Source organism: Mesocricetus auratus, unplaced genomic scaffold (assembly GCF_017639785.1).
Source record: "Mesocricetus auratus isolate SY011 unplaced genomic scaffold, BCM_Maur_2.0 Super-Scaffold_100044, whole genome shotgun sequence".
Classification (NCBI taxonomy): Eukaryota; Metazoa; Chordata; class Mammalia; order Rodentia; family Cricetidae; genus Mesocricetus; species Mesocricetus auratus.
In genome coordinates, this window is record NW_024429221.1 from 1589208 (window position 1) to 1605241 (window position 16034).

The window sequence follows — 16034 nt, forward strand, 5'->3', positions numbered from 1 at the left end:
CCTGCAGGCCCTCGATGGGGTAGATGTCATGGAGGGCCAACCCAAGGCCTGGCTGTGTGCCTGCGTGGTAGCTGAGCTGGTCAGTCTGGGTCACTGGGGCTGCCCCACCTCAGGGAAGGGGTGGAGTCGGTTTCCCTACACCCACTCCTGCATAGTGTCAGTTCTCCCAAACCGTACTGAGGGATGGGACCGTCTCCCCCGAGCTGCAGGGGTGGGGGAAGCCCTCCCCTCCTCCTCCCGCTGCAGTGTCCAGTGAGTGGCCGGGGGGGGGGGGGTCAGCCATCCTAGGGCAGGGCAGGGCTGGCTCACCAGGGCCCTCTGATTTCATCACAAACGGTTCCTGTGGTCCCCTGAGGTGACATGGGCCACAGACATCAATGCAGAGCCCAGCTGCAGCTGGGCCACAGATCCAGATGTGACCCTCCACAGCAGCTTGGGCCTAGAGGACATCCTGGATTCAGGCCACTCAAATCAGGGTGACTCTGGTGCTGGTTAGGCCCCTGGACACCCACGAGGCCACAGCTGCGTTTCTGTGTAACCTTTGTTGCCAACACGAGCCTTGTACTTCAACAGAGACCCCGACTTTGGTGGGACCACAGGCCCAGGCATGGTCCTCAGGAGCAGCCTGGGTCTGGATGTTACCATGGTCCCAGGTGGTAGGGCGGACCACCCAGACCAGCGTGGCCCTGGCAGCAGCTGGGCCTTCAGACACCAACATGGCCCCAGGTGGCGGCCCAGCACCAAGGAATCCACGCGGCCCTCATGGCAACAGCAGCCGCAGACATCAACACAGGCCCTGGTTGCTATAGGGCCACAGACCCACACATGGTCTTCAGCAGCATCTGTCCAGGCAGGCTGCCCCACGTGACAAGAGCGTTCACAGGAGGCACACTCACTTGGACAGACACTTGCCACTGTGATCTTAACGATATCATCTAGATTTAAGGGAACTTGATCTTTCTACAGAACTGCTTAGGATGAAGAGCAGGACTGGGGTGACCAGCAGATTTGCTCTTTGGGTACGTCGGCATGCTAAGACACTGGCTGTTCTGATGAGGAAGGAGGTGGAAAAGGGACACGGGATGCTTTAATATAACTTAGCAACATAAATCTGGGGCTCCCCCCCCTGCATAAGAGCGGAGACACTCAACCCCACAGCCCACGTCACAGGCACAGAAACAGGTGTGAAAGGGGGGACTCTGATGTCATTCACTCTGCTGGCATGAGTGGGGACAACCACGGCTGAGAAGGACCAGTGTGGTCTTTCTTAGGGCTAGACCTCAGTCTGGATCCCTGGATGACTGGCTGCTGGGCGTGGAGCCCAGGATTACAACCCAGGGACTCAGGCAAAGCTGGGACACAGATGGCGGACAGAGCACAGGCTGTACGCAGCTGTGGATTCACGAGACGCCTATGGAATGCTCAGCTCCCCGCATGAGGCACGCAGGCTGCGTTCATTCACTACAGCCTGTTGTTTTCAGATCTTGCCTCTCTGAAAGCCAACTGACGTCTCTGGTGTAGGTGGTGGGGAAAAACATTATAGGAACTGTATTTGTTCTTCAACCCAAGAGGGCAGTGTAGAAGGACAGGCGTTTTTGCAATGGTATGAGGGGGACACCTCCGGGGATGGAAATCCCTGTCAGCTGTGGTGGGCCAGTCCCAGGCAGGGCATCCTGGAGTGTTAAAAGTGTGTCTCTTGGTAACATCAGAAGCGACACCCACAAAGTCTCACCAACACGACTCCCTGAATGCGAGCTGAACCAAGAGGACGCCAGTGGACACGCCAAAGCGGACTAGGAAAAGTCCCGAGAACCCAACCTTACACAAAGAACTACGGACGACCATGGAAAGCTGGGAGCAGATAGGCGGTCTCCCCCAGGGAAGACAGCAACAATCGGTTATCCAGTTCAAATGGCCAGCCTTGAAAATATACATGCAAGTAACGTCATGCAGACTGAGCATGTATACACATATATACATGCATAGCAATGAATGAAAAAAAGAGCCTTGGGTTTGAAGGAGAGTTGGGAGGGATGTGATGGAGAGTTTGGAGGGAAAAATGTGATTATGTCATATCGTGATCTCAAAGATAAAAAAAACACGGTAAAAAGACAAGAGCATGCTAAGCTCTGGCATTACCCCTCTCTGCATGTAGCTTGTGGGCATTATGTGGCCAGCTGCGTTCTGCCCCTGCTGGCTCCCTTGACTGACGTCCTCAGCTTTCCCTTTGAACTATGAGCTGAGATAAACCCTTTCTCCTTGGATTGTTTTTGCCAGGGTGTTTTTATCCCAGCGACAGGAAAAGACGCCACAATGAACACTAATATTACTCACACACCTCCTCCAGCAGCCGCAGGACCCAAAGAGACCCACACAGGCCAAGGAAAGTTATTTTTTTTTCACGTACGTAGAGGCAATATGCCTGAGGTCCACACACGTCAAGTTTGTGAGGGTGATGAAGTAACTGGAGTATCTTTTACTTGTCGTTTTTAATTTTGATTTTTAAATTACATTTACTTGTTTGTGTGTGTGTGGCGGTCGTTCATTCTTCAGAGGGAATACTCTGGGGTACTGAGACACAGAGACCAATTCTAAGAACAGGTAGTGTTTGAGGGAGCAGCCCAGCTGGAATCAGGAAGCAGCTACGCTAAACACGGAGCTCAAGGCTAAGATGAAAAATTATTGCTGTTATTAGCTGGGGAAAGTTCCTCATTCAGGCAGCACCGACCCCTGGGCCGCTCTCCCTCTCCGAGACAGTGATGCCTTGGACGTTGGTAACTTCACTGTAGCCATTTCTGTCCTCCTCCCCCCATGACTGTGTAGCCCCCCACAGCGCTTTCTTAGGTAAATGTGGTCTTCTCAGCCAAGGTCATCCATTCGTTCCTGTTGCCGCCCAGCCTAGTAAGCCCATACACATTTCCTTTTCTCTTTCTTTGTTGGTCTGGGGAATATGGCTCAGGCGGTAGAGTGCTTGTCGGAATCCCCGAATTGCACTCCTAGTACCTCATAAATCTTGTGTGGTAGTGCACATCTGTAATCCCAGCACTTGGACAGCGGAAGGCAGGGAGGCAGGAGTTCAAAGTCATCCTAAATACACGGTGAGTTCGAGGCCAGACTGGGCCGTATGAGATTGTCTCAAAAACTACACAAGAACAACAGTAGATAAATAAATATCACTCGGGGAAGTGCCGTCCCTTGTGTCACAGTCATTCAGCGACAGGTGGCTGTGAGCCACCACGGGTGCTCAGAATCCAACCCAGGACCTCTGCAAAAACAGCAGGTGCTCTTAAGTGCTAAACCTTCTCTGAAACCCCAAGTCATTTCTTAATCCACAAGACCTCTTCCGGGTCTACAGTAGTGGATCAGACACCCCTCCCTCCTCTACACGACTGCCCTCCAGCCCCACCCCTCCTCTGGTTTCAGTCACGGAGCTGGAAGCAGAGTTGAGCTGTGCCGTTCCTCTCTTTCACTTACCAGCCTTAAGATCCGCTCCCTCGAGTTCCCATGATGCAGTAGAACATGCTTTGCAGTGTGGTGCCGACCAACCCCGTGGCCTTCGCTAGAGGGAGACACAGCTTCCAACTGGGCCAATCCAATTTCCCTCTTGGGAGAAACAGACTTTGCTGACTTCTACAGATAGCTGTGCTACCGGGAAGGCCTGTGGATTCTAGGCTGGCCTGTGACTTTCAGAGTCCCTGGTTCCTACCACCGACTCTGTTGTTAGCTCATTCACTGATTCCGAACTTCCCAGTTTTCACTTTTGGCTAGCCAGTGTCTGGACTCTGGCTTCCACGGCCCAAACACCTAGCCAGACTGTTGGGGCCTAGCCCCACAGGGTCTCTGAGTTGTTTGTCAGCTGATAGCCATAGGTGCATCCTGTTTTCTAGTCCTGGCTTACTGCCCCGCATTGCCCCACTGACACCAACATCTAGCAGGAGGAAAACACGCTCTCTTCCACCTGGGGTTTTTCTACTGTGTTGTAAAACTATATATAAGACTGCTCCCTCCTACAAGAGAGAGACCTCTTAGCACTTGCAAAATAAAGACACTTCTTAGCACAAACAGCTGGACATCTGGTCTTTCTTTTCCTGCTACCTCGGAGTTGCTTGTGGCACGGGCACGGCACCAGACAGAACACTAGCCTCTTTTTTGTTTTTGTTTTTTTTGTTTGTTTGTTTGTTTGTTTTTCGAGGCAGGTTTCTCTGTGGCTTTGGAGGCTGTCCTGGAACTCGCTATTGTAGACCAGGCTGGTCTCGAACTCACAGAGATCCGCCTGCCTCTGCTGGGATTAAAGGCGTGCGCCACCAATGCCCGGCGAACACTAGCCTCTTTAAGTATGCAAAGCAGCAGTGCTGAGGAATGTCCTTCCCGGCCGGCCGTCACCCTGTGTCTACTGCCTGTGAGCCCCACATTGCCACCACGACACCCCCACCTCCAGCCACCACTGCTGATTGTGGGTGTGACCCGCATCTATTACTGGGAACCTTTTTCCCACGCTGACCTCTGTTTAGCTCAACAGACAAAGTTTGAGTATACTGGACACCCTTTCTCCTCTCTGGGAAGACTCAATGCAGACAGTGGAACCCCCCCCCCCACACACACACAGCTTATTTCTTACACACTTTCCTTATGCACCTCCATCTGAGGCTGCCTGGCGCCGTCTCAAACTGAGGACTTTTAAAACCAGATTCACGATCTCATTCTTCAAGTCTGATCCCTTCCTGGCTTTGCAGTTCTGATCAAGGACAGAACCAGCCCCCTCGGGACCCTTGAGTATCAGAGTCTCCTGTTTTTTCTTCCAACCTGCTTCCTGTCAGGCCCTGCCGACTCTGACCTGCCACACACGCATGTGATGCACAGTCCTTGTGAAATTATGTCACTTTCCTCTCGCCGGGGTCACAACCCGGCACCCTGAGTGCTGGCTGTGCCCCACCCAGCCGTTCCCCACACAGCCATCAGGGCACTCTGAGACCAGACCCTAACCATGACGGTGCTATGAAGGACAGTTCTTCACTGAGACATCTACTAGGACGGCTCACAAACCAATGCTCTCAGTGGCTGACGGATGACTTTCACATTTGTTTCTCTGATGTTTAAGGTACCAGCTTCACTTTCAAGTCACAACTCATTCTTGTCACCTTGGGTATCCTTTCTTCATCATCTCTACTTTTCCCATGGATATCATTTCTTCATCATCTCTACTTTTCCCAGTTATGCCTTTGTCTGGGTCAATAAATGAGACAAATCCACATAAAAATGCCCTTGAACTATTTAGGACAGTGGTCACCATGATAAGATTCCATCAGTACCAGTTAACGTGATTGCGATGCTGCTGCTGGTGGTGGTGGTGCTGGCATAGCTCATCTCTGTGACATCCTCACTGTCCCCTGAGAAAGAGCTATTCTCTACTTCCTCTGTGTTTCAGTCACTCTTTGTCTCTGCTCCTTTGTAGGCACCCCCCGGCATGCTCTGCTTTGCTTTCTGATCGCTCTGCTCTGTCCTGGGAAGTGCAATCTTGATGAACTCTACCTTGGTAAGTGGTTTTAAATGTCAGCTGGACACGAGCTAGAATCACTGGGAAGACAGTCTCAATGGCAGGTTGTCTATGTTGAGTGGGCATGTCAATGAAGGACTGTCTCAGCTTAATTGATGTGGGAAGAGTCAGCCCACCATGGGCAGCACCAATCCCTAGGCAGGCAATCCTGAACTGTAAAAAGAAGTGGAGAAATGAAACTGAGCACAAGTGAGCATGGGTGCATTTGTTTCTTTTCTTGACTGGATGTTCCTAGGTGCTCCCAGTTCCTGTCCTTTTCAAGTTACTGCTGTGATGGGCTGTAACCTGGAATTCCAATTGAATACACCCTCTTTCCCCTAAATAGTTTTTTTCCCCCTCTTTAGCCAGGATGTTTTATCACACAACAAAGCTGAAACTAGAACTAGTCAGATATTGCAGCGTGTCCAGGAGCCAAACAGTGACTTTTAGTTCCTCTTTTTATCATTGCATTCAAATACCCAATGGGGAGCAAGTCATCGGAAGAAGGACTCACTTCACGGGGTTCTGAATAGTGGCTGGGGCTCTGGCCTTGGAGGTGGAATCTGCAGCTTGTTATATACATGGGCTGTTAGAGAGGAAACAGAGAAAGACTGAAAGTCGCCTGCCCTAATAACCTCTTACAGGTTCCACAACCTCTTGTAAAAGACCAGCAGCATCTGGAGACCAAGTACTCAAACACATGGGACTATGTGGACACTACACATCCAAGTCTTAAAGGTGCTGAATTAACTTGAGTTCCATGAAGTCTGTGAAGATTGACACCCCTGCCTTGTTTCCCCGCTAGAAAACCCTGGCTTAGAGCCCTTTATAAGTATGGTTATACTGTCACCAAACGAAGCTTCCAGTTCTGGGAATGGGTTACAGCTAATTGAGTTGTTGGCCAAAGGGGTCCCATGGGAGCCCCCAAATAACTCAAGTTGTTGACAAGACAACAGCTCTCCACAAACTGACAGCAAGGTCCCATTTCTGAAGATAGTACCTACATGACTCATGTAGAAGTTAAGCTAATGCCTACAGAGAGCCTCCATCCCTGTGTGCTGGCATCCCTGGTGCAGGAAGGTACTCTGAATGCTACCAAATGAGTAACGTGAACACCTACCCAGTCACAACGCTTGGATTGGCAATGGTGACCTGCCTGTAACATATGCTGGTACAATGTTGGCAAAAAGTCTGTGGGGGTAGCTAACCAATGTCTGATTTGACAGAAAGTGCACTCTGTGATGACACACTCATCACTGCTTTGGTGGCCAAGCAACTGAGACTAGATAGCCCAGGAACATCTATGTTCTGTAAAAAAGAAATATTATTATTCTACAAAACAAAATCAAGCAAACAAAACCCTGAAATGTAGCGGTAAGATGACTTCTAACAACACTCTGCTGTATTCGCGTATTAGTGCCTTGCTCAGCCATCACCAGAGATGCCTCCTCCTGTGGCAGGTATGAGCAGGCACGGAGACCCCCCAGCCCCACAATGTGCAGAGAGTGAGAGACTTGGAACACAGCCTTGAACAGGATGTCTCCATCAGACCCTCCCCTCAGAGCTCAGGGGAACCCTCAAGGAAGAGGAGACAGAGAAGAGTATAAGAGCCAGAGGGGATGGAGGACACAGGAAAACAAACCCCTCCAAATCAACATGATCGACACACGTGGGAACTCACGGAGACCCGGGCAGCCTGCACAGGTCCGCGCCAGTTGGAGTTCTAGAAAGAAAAGGAGAGGTGGACACGTGACCCCGCCCCTAACGCAGTTGATAAGCGCTTGCACATGAAGATCTAGTTTCTTCCAAGGGAGTCTCACTGGGGAAACAAACTACCCTTAAAATAGTCTGCATTCCCAGCAGTAAATGGCCAACAGAAATATAAAAATGGACATGTGTATGTATATGTATATATGTGGCTCCCAGTTTAGTGTTTTTATGGGATTCCTGTGTGTGTGAATGAGTGGGTCTCTGTTTCTTATGTCTTTTTTGGGGGGCTCTTTTCCTTTTGTTAATTTATTTCGTTCCATTCCAATGTGTCAGTTTTTAATTTATTTTATCCTTACCCCATACAAATCTGGTTTTTTTTTTCCCCAATGAGACAGAAAGGGAGTAGATCTGGATGGAAGGGGAATTGGGAGGATCTGGGAGAGGTAGGGGAAGGGGAAACGGTAGTCAGGACGTATTACATGAGAAAAAGGTCTATTTTTAATAAAGGAAAAAAAGAAAGAGAAAATAGTGTGGTTATATACCAGGATGGCTCTCAATTAGAGGGGACAAAGGAGGGATAGATTTTGCTGTGTGTACCCTGTCACCATGGTCCAGCTGCATGGCCCTCAGATCACCATGGCCCAGCTGCATGGCCCTCAGAAGAGCTGTGGAGCGTGTGGCTGCCCCTCACCTGCCCTGAACTGCACCCATGCTCTGCTGAATGCGGCATACGTCAGATGTTTGCTGGGCTCAGTCATCCAGTAGTTTCTGCGTAGCATAAAGAGGAAGCTCATTGCATGGCAACCAGGCGCTTACTTTTTCTCAGATGTTCAGGACTGAAGGCGCTGTGGGGGCTCTTGAAACATGGAACACACTACTAAGAGTCAAAACGTATGGGCAGTTTAGCTGTTATTTCCAGGCAGGTGGCCATTCGGATGGCCTTAGAAGGATAATGCGTTTCAAAGAAGTTTACAGTCTTAACTGGTAACTATGTGTGTCCCTTCGAGCAATACCCAAACCAGATAGCTTTGATGGAACAAGGGACTCCGTGGCACTCTGAGCCACGCTTACATGTTAGGTGGTGGGTTTTCCTATGATGATGTAACCTCTTCAAACTGGCATGCTTGGAACAAGAGGAAAACAATGCAGACTGCCCGGGCACACTGGAACCAGGTGATTGGCAGGCTCCACCCACAGATATCACTCAACTGGGAATGGACCCCAATTTCAACTGAACTGAGGGGCAGGGTAAGCAGAGCAACAGAGAGATTGGGAGTGAGAACCAGAAGCACACGGAGAAATCAGAGACACTGAATATTCCGTGGTGATTGACAGGAGGCTAAAGAAAGCTGGGAGGTTGAGTTGATCAATTCCTGCTCAGGAGTCTTGCCTACAGGAAGGCATCTCAGTCAAGGATAAGCCACACCCCGGGTCGCTGAGGACAGGCAGATCTCTTGTAAATATTGGATGTAGCAGATAACGAACTACAACAAGATTGGCAGGGAAGCACTCAGTAAACAGCGCAGTGCTTGGCTGCAACCACCTGCAGGGGAAACAGGTAGCCCCACCCCCCCATCTTAAATGCCGTCTCTTTCTGAAACGCCTCAAGTCCCAGAAACTTCTGGTGGCGCGAACTTTGTACACCCGGATGTGACTGTCGGACCGGAACTTCTTCTTGAAGCTCTCTTATGCCGTCAGGGGTCCTATGCTGGTGTTCATTCTCCCTCATGAGGATCCCTGGGGACCTGTGCATCCCTGCGGAGCTGTGGTTCCCAGCGGGGCTGATATTCACAACACTGTCACTAAGTTATGAGCGTCCGCCTCAGATGAGCACGAGAGAGCTTTGGATCCAGCAATTCCAGGCTTCCCCATGCATAGCACGGCTCTCCAGTGACCTACTTATCTGAAGTCTTTCATGCACTCCGTTTGAACTGTGATGAGAGCGGGCTACATACAAGCTGACAGGCACAACCTGTGAAATTAAATCCCAAGCCAGACCTTGATGTTAAGATCCCGAAACAGAAAGTTAAATTTACACAGGAGGATCTGAGCATCCGGAGGAATCCTGGGCTTCAGTGCTCAGCAGGACAACAGTTTGATCTGAAGACAGAGCTGGCAAAGTCATGTCCTCACAGTTTAACCGAGATATGATGCTTATAATGGAACGGGAAAACTTTTAGGGTGTGTTCTGTCTCACCCGAGCCTTCGAAAGCACACATTTATTAAAATCCGAGCTGTTTCAGCCACCCCTGTGCTCTCCGGCTCTTACTGCGAGTCACTTTCTGTGTATAGCAAATAGTATGCTAGCGTGTTAGTGGCGACACTTGCAGCAGAGTTACTCACCTGGTTCCACAGTGACCTTCCTAATCTTTCACTGGTCCCAAGAGGACAAGTTCGCAGAAATGTGTGATTACACATGTACAGGGAGGGGGGGTGTGGACAGGACCCTGAGAAGCTGGGAAGGAGCATGGTAAACACCTTGCTAGAGGCACAGCTGCATTTGGTTTACAGGTGTGAGACTTGGGGCAAGTTGCTTAGTCTAAAGCGTGTTACCTCTGCTTTTTTGATACATTATCTGTGATGTTTGCAACTGGCCCCAAGGCTTCTTTCTGCACACCAGGCAAACGCTCTACGGCTGAGCTAGAGCCTCAGCCCTATTTTGTATTAGTTTTGTTTGAGACAGAATGAATGGCTTTCACTCACTGTGTAGCCCAGGTTTGCCTTGAACTTGCCACCTTCTGCCTTAGCCTTCCAAGTAGCTGGCATTACAGGCCTGTGCCACCAGGTTTGGCTTCCCCCTGTTTGACTGTGTAGTTTTATAACTGAAAAAAAAAAAGAAGGAATGTAAGCCAGGTAGGATGGTGCACGTCTGTAATCCTAGAAGGTTGCGTGTGTGTGTGTGTGTGTGTGTGTGTGTGCGTGCGTGCGTGTGTGCGTGCGTGTGTGTGTGTGCGTGCGTGCGTGCGTGCGTGTGTGTGTGCGTGCGTGCGTGTGTGTGTGCGTGCGTGTGTGTGTGTGTGCGTGTGTGTGTGCGTGTGTGTGTGCGTGTGTGTGCGTGTGTGTGTGTGTGTGTGTGTGTGTTAAGGGTGAGTGAAGACAGGAGGAGGAGGAGTTGTAGGATAGCCTTGTTTACATTTGAAGCTATCCTGGTCTACAAGAGACCTTGCCCTACAAAAACAAAACTAACTAAATAAATAAGTCTGATTACAGTTGTGTGTGGTATCTTGACAAACACTATACATTGTGAGATGGTTATCATAGTCAAGCTAACATACCCATCACCTTGTTTGGTATCCTTGTGTTATGCATATGTAGTAAGATCACTTAGTATGCTAGCTATAGTCAGCAAACTGTAAGTTATAATTCCGTAACTTATCCATTGCCCGCCACTGAAACCAATAGGGCTATGGGTGTGCGTGGGTATAGGCTTTACAAGGAAACAGGTACATGGAGAGGCTAACTAAAGAAAGTGAAATAAGGAAAGGACTGTTTACCTGTTTTGTTTGTTTTCTTGCTTTTGGTGAGTAGGCATAGTGGGTTCAATGACGTATAACCCTAGTCCCAATGGGATGGTGACAAGAAGTACGGCCTTTGAGAGGTTATGAGGTTGAAAACCTCATGAACAAGATTGATACCCCTATAAAAAGGACCCCAGAGAGCCATCTTATCTTCCTTCTGCCGTGTGAGGGTGCAATTGAAAGACAGCAGTCTGCAGCTGGAGGAGGCTCACACCACTTGTTCTTTGCGGACGGCTTAATTTCAGGTTCCAATCCCCAGAGCAGACAGTCACGGAATGGAACTTGCCTCCTGAAGGCTCAGCTAATTAGGAAAGCAGGTGTTTAGAGAAATCAGCATGGGAAGGCAGAGCTCCCTAGGTCGGGGTCTCGGGAGGCACTGTGTTCTTCACTCTCTAAGGAGGGTGCAGTGTGGGTGAAAGCCTAGCTCAGCTCTACCCTGAGCCACTGAACGCGTAGAGCGGGGTGACTGCCCAGGGCAAGGAGCTAGGCAGAAAGTGGGCTGAGCTTGCTTGGAAGTGGGCACTAGCTGGGGAAGGCTATAATAGCGTAACGCCTGGCTCTGTCACAACCCCGTAGTAAGGAGAGTGAACTCCAGAATCTAGTTCGACCTTTGAGAACAGTGGGAGGTCTGAAAACATTTCAAGGCTTTCTACATGTGATCTTTTAGAAGATTCCAGGATGTGTCAGTGTGAGTGTCCGAAGACTGCCCCAACAGCAGCACCCTACATGCCCCGTTGTGCATGGCACGGTTGCAGGTTAACGGTGCTTATTGCTCCACAATTCCGAGCAAGCGCACTGAGCCCTTCCGGTCTGCGGAATGCAAACCACTGTGAGGCCACGGCTCAGCGTAGCCTTCCTCTTTCACAGCTGTGTCGCGCTTCCCCAGGACACCCTCCTAGTCAGTGAGTATAGCAACCCGTGCTCCCTGCCTTAAATTCCCAGCCTGTGGCCTGTGAAACACTTACCTTCCCTCGCAAACTTTTACATGGAAATGGTTTTAAAGAGGGATGTCCCAGATGGGTGAGTTAGCATTAGTTTAAACCTGTCACTTATGGGTCGGTAATCTTTTTAAAGAAAGATTCCTTTATCTTTATTTTATTGGTGTTTTGCATGTATGCATGTCTGTGTGAGGATGTTGGATTCTGGAGTTATAGACAGTTGTGAGCAGCTGTGTGGGTGCTGGGAATTGAGCCCAGGTCCTCTGGAAGAGCAGTCAGTGCTCTTAACTGCTGAGCCATCACCCCAGCTCCTAGGTCAGTAGTCTTTAATAAATATGTGTGCTTCTTTTGATTCTAAGTACGATAACTTAAAGGACATTCCAGAAAACACATTTTCTTCATCATCTTACGTCCTTAGCCACTGAGACGGCTGGCATTGAAGCAATGACTTTGTGCTGGGCATGATAATACATACTTGAGATCCTGGCTACTGGGGAAAATGAGGCAGTAGAATTGAGTATTTGAGACCAATTTGAGCAATTTAGTGAAACTGTCTCAAGAAGGAAATCAAAAATGTGCTGAGATATAGCTCACTGGCAGAAAGCTTACTCGGCAGTAAGACTCTAGGCTCCATCCCACAGCGAAGGATGCTCTCTCAGCCTGGACTCTTATGGGAGGACCTTTGCCCTGCCCTGGATGAAATGACAGACTCTGGAGATCCTCCATGGAGGGCCTCATCCTCCCTGGGGATCGGTGGGAATTGGATGGGGGGGCTGGAGGGCCTGGTGGGGAGGAGGGGAGGGAGAGGGAGCTGGGATTGACATGTGAAGCAAGCTTGTTTCTAACTTAAATAAAAAAATAATAAAAAATAAAAGACTCTGGGTTCAGTACCGAGATAAACAGCAACAACACACACACACACACACACACACACACACACACACACACACACACACCACCCCTCCTTATTCCCCTCAACATCAACACTATCACAATCAACATCACCTCCAAAATACCGAAGAATTTGAAAATAACTACTGAACAAGAAACAGTATGATTTTTAAAATTAATAAGCTTCATGTTATAGATGACTGTCTGGGATATTTGTCTTAATAAAAATTAATAATTTGTAGAGGTTGATAATTCTTTTGGGAATTTAGTATTTTTCCATGTGCATAGCTTAAAATCAAATGGGACTGATAGTGAATGATGGAGTCTTGTCTACTTCTCTACTTATAATTGTGTTTTGAGAGAGGCCGCTGCTGAGAACTCTCAGTAACTTCATTTTGTATTTGCCTCCATGCTTCTTGGAAGCACACAATAATTTTTCAGTTTTGTTTATCACAGTTTCCTCATATCTGTGAAAAGGAAGAACTTAGCTTCTTTATGTAACTCTACATCTACAGAATCATAACACATTTGCCATTGTTCATGATCTATTTGGATATGGCTTTGTGTATTACTCATGGCCAAGGCATCTCATGTGCTACGCTTATACTTTTAACATTACGATAAGCCGGGCATTGGTGGCGCATGTCTTTAATCCCAGCACTCGGGAGGCAGAAGCAGGCAAATCTCTGTGAGTTCGAGGCCAGCCTGGTCTACAGAGCGAGTTCCAGGACAGCCTCCAAAACAATACAGAAAAACCCTGTCTCAAAAAAAGACAAAGAAAAAAGAAACAGAAAAAAAATCAACATTATGATAACTGGAGCTGCTGTCTGCATGTCTACCTGGCCCCTCACCTTCTCCTGTCTGTCTGCATGTCTATCTGGTCCCTCACTTTCTCCTTGTCTTTTCTGCAGCAAAGTCTTTTGATGCCCTCCCAAAAGAGGAAAAAAATCCCTTTGCTCAATTTCACAACTTCAGATTATTTCTTAATTTCACCATTTATTTCATTCCTTCCTGGTGTTCTGGGTAGAATGACATTTCTCTAGATGCAACTGTCGTCTGTGATCCTCTTAGGATTTCTTCTCCTGGCTTGGTTCCATGGTTGCCATGTCTTCTAACTAGGTTTACTCCTTAACTTTGGTGAAACATTCCTCCAGGGCTCCCTAAAACAGAGTACATGAGATGTCCAGGCTAAGCATTTATATTGTACTAAAGCTTTCTTGTATTTTTTTACTACATCCACAGTTTGGGGAGGTATAGAGTTTAGTTTTAGAGTGCTTTCCTTGAAAAGTGGAATTCGATGCTTTGATGTTTGCTGAGTGGGCAGGTGAACTTTATGCCACGGGGCTCTCTCCAATGCCTTTTCGTATTTAAACTGGCAAAACTTTTAGCATCTTTGTATTGTTTTCATTATTCTAAAGTTTTATAATAATATGTCTTGACTTAAGTTGATTTTCATTGGCTGTATTAGGTGGTCAGTGGTCTGTTCAGTTTTGGAAACAAACGCCCTTCAATGATAAGTGTTCTTCAGTTCTGATGTGTAATTCCTGGTTTTCCTTCTCTTTTGTCTTTCCGATTCCAAATCTGCTGGATGGATGCTACACTTAATTTTTCCTTGTCTGTTTGTTCTGCTTTCTGCTCCCACATTATTGGCTTTTCTGGCTTTGTTTTGTAGACTTGCTGGTTGTGCTTTCGTCAACTTGACACGACTCCAGACATGTCTGGGAAGAGGGAACCTCAAATGAGAAAAGACCTCCATTTTGACAAGTCTGTGGGTTATTGTCTTGATTGATGAAGGGCCCAGCTCCGTGTGGGCAGCGTCATCTCCCGATGAGACGTTTCTGGGAGCTATTAGACAGCAGCATAAGTAAGTCAGACAGAGCGAGTCAAGAAGCAGTACTCTTCATGGCTCCTGCTCCAGTTCCTGCCTCCGAGTTCCTGCCCTGGGTTTTCCCAGAGATGGACCTCCGCACTGCAAGGTGAAATAAACTCTTTCCTCCTCAAGTTACATTTGGCAAATTTACTTTATCATAGCAACAGAAACCCTAACTAACACAGTAGAGATGATATAGTCATGAAAAAATTCTGTGAGGACAGTGTGGAGCCTTTTCAAAATAAGCATCATTTTTTTCTTGCGTAGTTATCAGCTGGATAAGTCAGTCATAGAAAGTTAAGTAAGAAAAGATACTGCAGTAAAGGTCGTGCCATCAGCAACAGTGGGGGATGTCCCAGGGAATGTCACTGTGTTTCCTAGCTCCAACCCTAGATAGAACATGAGCATTGTTCAGAAGCTAGGAAGAAGGTTGTTCCTCCTTCCGGGAAATCAGCATATGGTGAAGCCACTTTAAAATACAAAATAGACAATACTTAGTAGGCAGGCTGAAATGGTCTTCTCCATACACATGCCTGGTAACTCTTCCCAAAGCAGAATCCAGCTGTTCAACGCCCCCAGTCTGAAGCAGGTTCCCCACAAGTAGCCCTCTGCCATTTTCCACACCAGCAATTAAGATTATCTGTCAGCCAGCTTCCCCTTCTCTTCCCCCATCCCTCCCCATCCGGCTTGCTGTATAGCTCAGTCTGCCTTCCAATCCATGATCCTCCTCTGGCAGCCCTCAAGCCCACACTTGCTACTTGAAATTTTCTAGTGTCCCATGAATGCAGAAGAATTCCTACAAGGTGCTCGGTGTTCTTCAGAAGTGCTTGAATTCATTTATCCCTCTTTTCCCTCTGTCCCTCCGTCCCTCCCTCCTTCTCACCCCCTTCCTCCTTCCTTCCTACTTTCCTTCCTTCAAGACAGGGTCTCACTATATGACTCTGGTTGGACTGGAATTCCATATGTAGATCAGGCTGGCCTTGAACTCAGAGATTTAAAGGCCTGTCTCGGAAAGCCAAACAACAGCAAAAAAGGAAGTCACAAATTACAACTTGAGACCACACTCTGAATGCTGTGGTGAAGTCTCACACTGTCCTGCCATCCTCTGCGTGCCTGTGGGTCTTCTCGTCGGGCATCCGTGCTGTATACACCACCTTCCCAGTACTCAGTCGGCGTCTCGATTTATCTTACCTACTGTCCTGGCACCACAGGGCTCCTTTCCAAGTGACCTTTAGGAACAAGCCTGATGTCCCGATGCCAATCTCACACGTGTCTTTTGTTAGCTTACATAGGGTTCAGTGTTTATGTCACCCACAGTTTCAGGCATTCCGTCAGTATTGGATGCAGGGGACTATCGCCTCCGTTCGTAAGACCTGGAGCAGGAAGGCGTTTTTAAGCAGTGATGTGGGATAGCATAGCTCTCTTGAATCCCTTGGTTTATCTCACATCACAGTAAAGAAACGCAGCCCGGAAGCCCATCTCAGTCCAGCTGGCCTCCCCTACGCCCTGTGATTAAAGGCCTGTGATTAAAGGCCATGACTTTTTGATGCTTAGTGATAAACAAAGGCTATCAC

General features: G+C 48.3%; 1 long non-coding RNA gene across 1 annotated transcript; it reads left to right on the top strand.

Moving 5' to 3' along the window:
* The first annotated feature begins 11420 nt into the window (after window positions 1-11420).
* On the top strand, window positions 11421-14595 carry LOC121135882. The gene is made up of 2 exons (XR_005872988.1): window positions 11421-11663; window positions 14263-14595. It is a non-coding gene; the product is annotated as an uncharacterized LOC121135882 (long non-coding RNA).
* The last annotated feature ends 1439 nt before the right edge of the window (window positions 14596-16034 follow it).